The 5000-nt window shown below is 37.7% G+C and overlaps 1 protein-coding gene across 2 annotated transcripts in view; it reads left to right on the top strand.

The window, feature by feature from the left end:
• LOC115225781 (cysteine and histidine-rich domain-containing protein 1) overlaps positions 1–5000 on the top strand; it is a 35288-nt gene that overhangs the window by 1318 nt on the left and 28970 nt on the right. The window contains exon 1 of one of the 2 annotated variants that reach the window (XM_036514629.1): positions 1627–1644. The exons of the other annotated variant lie outside the window; for it this stretch is intronic. The gene's annotated coding sequence lies outside the window, so the exon portion shown is untranslated. Of the gene's footprint in view, positions 1–1626; positions 1645–5000 lie in introns of those variants that run through there. 2 annotated transcript variants of the gene reach the window in all.

Here is a 5000-nt window from a genome sequence, read left to right as displayed (position 1 = left end):
CACTTCTGGTAATTACCTCTGTAAGTATGGTCCTTGATATAAGGTATACGGAAGCAGGTAATTTAAAAAGGTAAACCGTGGTTTAATGTATATATAGATGATAAGAAAATGGAGGGAAAACAACAAATATACTACCAAAGTACAGGTATGTATACAATTAATTGAACTCAGCTGAGTATATTATCAGCCCCTGGCCTAATTCAGAAACATACATTGTATGGAATATACAGTCCATAATATATTGGGTTGGCAACTAAGTTCCTGCTGGTTTTTTTTAATTTCAGAATTTATGGCATTTTAAAATTTTGGAATCTATATTTTTCAAGAATTCTATTTTTGAATCATTTTGGAATCTATTTTGTTTTTTTCAAATTAATTTTAGCTAATTTTTGTTTACTTTCAGATCATTAAAATGGAATGTCAAATTAGGAAAAACGAGCATTTTCGACACCTTCTTTTTGCTTTTAATCAAGGTTCTAAGGCCGCAAAAGCTGCTCGTGACATTTGTGCTGTGTATGGAGAGGGTGCCATAGCTGAAAGAACTGCTTGTGATTGGTATACACAAGATTTAGGTTTTTCAGAGGTACAGCCCCCTAAAAATCCCCTGCGTATTATACTCAAGGGTAGACTATACTCAAGGATTTACGGTCCTTCGCCGTCCTCAATTATAGCGTTCGTAATACTTCTTCTTGTTCGGCTTAACAGCCCTTCTTGTCTTGTTATTCTCCTTGTCCTGTCTTTTACTCTTTATACTTTGTACTGTCGTTACTGTCCTGTTTTTGTTACCATTTTTACCCCTCTGCAAAAAGATCTCAAATTTTATTTGATTTGCTTTTCACAGGAAGGAAAGTTTCTATCAAAGATGCGTGTCGCCTTCACCTTCGAAACGTAGAGTAGATGAAACCATGGCGACTGAAGAAGGGGTTTTTTCCTTGTGTTATTTGTCCTGTACTCTATTTTTTGTTGTTGTTTAAGAAAAACATCCAGTTCCTTGGTTTTGTGTTTATGTTTTCGTTTCTCATTGTGTTCAACGTTTTTTTGGTGTCCTGTACCCATATATGCGTGTATATATACATGTAGAGGTTGGTACGTACATATATTTATATATATATATATTTAAATATGTGTGTGTATATATATATATATTATATATATATATATATATATATATATATATATATATACATACTTTGATACTTAGATAAGTTTTGGCCTGTATTGTCCCAGGCCATTCATACAAAAATTACGCTTTGTGAGGTTACTTCCTAATAAATAACATGATATTGTGGTTGTAAGTGAAGCACTTTAAGTGACTTGGCCTAAATTTAAATAAACAAAGGCGCAGACATGATTGCGTCATAGTTGTGAGCTTAAATTAACTTCCCATTCTGATCGCTTCAGCTTCGGTTGGACTGCATGACACCTTGGGCAAGTGTCATCTTCTAACAATGGCCAGGACAAACTAAGTCTTGTGAATAGATTTGGTAGATGGAAACTGGAAGAAGCCTGCCCTATATACATACATACATATATATATATATATATATATATATATATATATATATATATATTTAAATATGTGTGTGTATATATATATATATTATATATATATATATATATATATATATACATACACACATATATATATATATATTTAAATATGTGTGTATATATATATATATATATATATATGTGTGTGTGTGTGTGGTGTGTGTGTGTGTGTGTGTGTGTGTGTGTGTAGGTGCAATGGTCCAGTGGTTAGCGCAGCGGACTTGCGGTCGTAGGATTGCGGTTTCAATTCCCAGACCGGGTGTTGTGAGTGTTTATTGAGCGAAAACACCTAAAGCTCCACGAGGCTCCGGCAGGGGTGGTGGCGATCCCTGCTGTACTCTTTCGCCACAACTTTCACTCTTTCTTCTGTTGGCCTGCTCGCTTAGCCAGCAGGGTGGCGTCATTTGAAGGCTAAAACAATGCAAAGCGCATTGTGACTAGCGATGTGTAGCAACATCTGATAGCCTGGTCGGTCATGGTGATCACGGTGATATATATATATATACATTCATACAACCATCCAGCCAGCCAGCCATCCTTCCATACATACACACACACAAATATACATACATACATACATACATACAAACACACACAAACACACACACACACACACACACTTACTTACAAGGTGAGCAAAAGTGTGACTGCCCGAAAGTGTAAGGATAATTTGGTAACTTGACTGATGAGAGGAGGCTGTGAATGACTCATCCTTGTTTTTTTCCTGTCCGTCTTTGTCCACCTTTTTATTGTTTCTCCTGTCCAACTTTGCATCGTCTATCTGTGCGGATAGTTTACTGTAATCTATTGTGTTCTTGTTCCATTTTGGGATTTATACATAATATATATATATATATACGCACGTGAGTTGTCTAGGAGACCAAAAGTCACGGACAAGATGCACTCGTATAACTGTCAGTAGAATTTTATAGTATTAAGTATCCATCACGGCTGGTCTTAACAATCAGTTTCGCGCAAAGAATACAAAGGTGTGTTTGGTAACAATCCAATTATATAACTCCATGCTCATCAGAGATAACTGATATGGAAGGGAATATGGTAACACTACATTAATAATACACACTTTCTCCACTTCAAAATAACTTTTGCCAGCTTCACAGCATACCCAACCAAGGAACAAAATTCCTATCCCTATCCCCTGGGCCCTTTGTTGTTTCACCACTTTTTTCACAGCAACCGCTGACCGATTGTGCTAATCCACCTCTGACAATAGAGAGCAGTTGCAGTCGCCATATTCCCTTCCATATCTGCTATCTCTGATGAGCATGGAGTTATGTAATTGGATTGTTGCTTGACATTCTTTTATATTCTTTGCATGAAACCAATTGGTAAGACCAGTCATGATGGATAATTAATACCATAAAATTTGGATAATATATATATATATATATATATATATATATATATATATATATATATATATATACAGCCCACTCTGCTGAGTGGTTGGTGTTAGGAAGGGCATCCAGCTGTAAAAATCCTGCCAAAACAGTCACAGAAATCTGGCACAGACTTCTGCCTGGCTGGCTCCTGTGAAACTGTCCCACCCATGCTAGCATGGAATGTGGATGTTTAACGATGATGATTATATATATATATAAAATTTAATTCGAGGATATGTTAACCTCATGAAGGGATGGTGTCATCGAAGGAAATACTGGTTCAATACCTAGTAGTTTGGGGGAATTTATATATATGTATATCGTCATCATCATCATCGTTTAATGTCCGCTTTCCATGCTAGCATGGGTTGGACGATTTTGACTAAGGGCTGGCGAACCAGATGGTTGCATCAGGCTCCAGTCTTGATCTGGCAGAGTTTCTACAGCTGGATGCCCTTCCTAACGCCAACCACTCCGTGAGTGTAGTGGGTGCGTTTTACGTGCCACCGGCACAGGGGCCAGTCAGGTGGTACTGGCAACGACCTTGCTTGAATTCTTTTACACATGCCACCAGCACAGGTGCCAGTAAGGCGACTTTGATATATATATATGTATATATATATATATAAGGGATACAGTTTATATCCATTTAAAAGCAGAAAAGAAACTGGAGCTTAGGAAGTTAATAATTATTTATTATTAACGACCAATTTGTCGTCTTTGCTTCTTACAGCCATTTCAATTAATACTCAATAATTTAATTACAAATCTGTACATTAAATTTACATTTATGTGACATTCATTTCATTTCAGCAGAGGAAAAAAGATTCACCTTTGGATGTTATGTGTGAGCTTATCAGTTCATTTCAGCAGACTAAATGGTACAGTTAACGTTTTGTATTGTTATATGGTCGAGCGAGGGGTTTACAGGTGGATTAGAGATAAACGTAATCCCGTAAACTGGCCTTCTCCATTTTTAATATATATATATGTATATATATATATATGATACCAGCACCGCCTCGACTGGCTTCTGTGCCGGTGGCACATAAAAAGCACCATCCGAACGTGGCCGCTGCCAGACTCCCCTGGCACCTGTGCCGGTGGCACATAAAAAGCACCCACTACACTCGTGGAGTGGTTGGCATTAGGAAGGGCATCCAGCTGTAGAAACACTGCCACATCAGATTGGAGTCCGGTGCAGCCTCCTGGCTTCCCAGACCCCCAGTCGAACCGTTCAACCCATGCTAGCATGGAAAACGGACGTTAAACGATGACGATGATATATATATATATATATAAGCGTAGGAGTGTCTGTGTGGTAAGTAGCTTGCTTACCAACCACATGGTTCTGGGTTCAGTCCCACAGCATGGCACCTTGGGCAAGTGTCTTCTGCTATAGCCTCGGGCTGACCAAAGCTTTGTGAGTGGATTTAGTAGATGGAAACTGAAAGAAGCCCATCATATATATGTATGTATGTATATATATATATATATATGGATGTGTGTGTATATGTTTGTGTGTCTGTGTTTGTCCTCCAACGCTGCTTGACAACTGATGCTGGTGTGTTTACGCCCCCGTAACTTAGCGGTTCAGCGAAAGAGGCTTACAAAGAATTGACTAAAGGCGGTGCTCCAGCATGGCCACAGTCAAATGACAAGTAAAAGAGTATATGTGTGTGTGTGTGTGTGTGTTTGATGGTGGGAGTGAGCTAATGCATTTTGGTCACTGTAAACCATGGGTTGGCTAACCAGGAGAATTTGCCCTAAATGGGGGTGAAAATGAAATTCTTGGGGCAAATGAGGAACTCATTAGACAAGTAAAATTATATTAAAAAATATGTTTCTTGTTACAATGTAATGGACGTGTTTAGGAGACGTCACATCATTTTGAACTACAAACAATTTGGTTGCTAAGACGTTGTCAAGTGACTAAACAGATATTATTTGTTAGTTGTCAATTATCCTACTTGACTTTATTTTTTGCAACGTGGTTTTGCTTTGTTTAAGTAGATTTAAGTAGTTATTCAATTCAACCCTTTAACA

This window comes from Octopus sinensis, linkage group LG28 (genome assembly GCF_006345805.1).
Source record: "Octopus sinensis linkage group LG28, ASM634580v1, whole genome shotgun sequence".
In the NCBI taxonomy this organism is placed as follows: Eukaryota; Metazoa; Mollusca; class Cephalopoda; order Octopoda; family Octopodidae; genus Octopus; species Octopus sinensis.
Note: the sequence above shows the minus strand (reverse complement) of the source record. Positions and strands in the feature narration are given on the sequence as shown.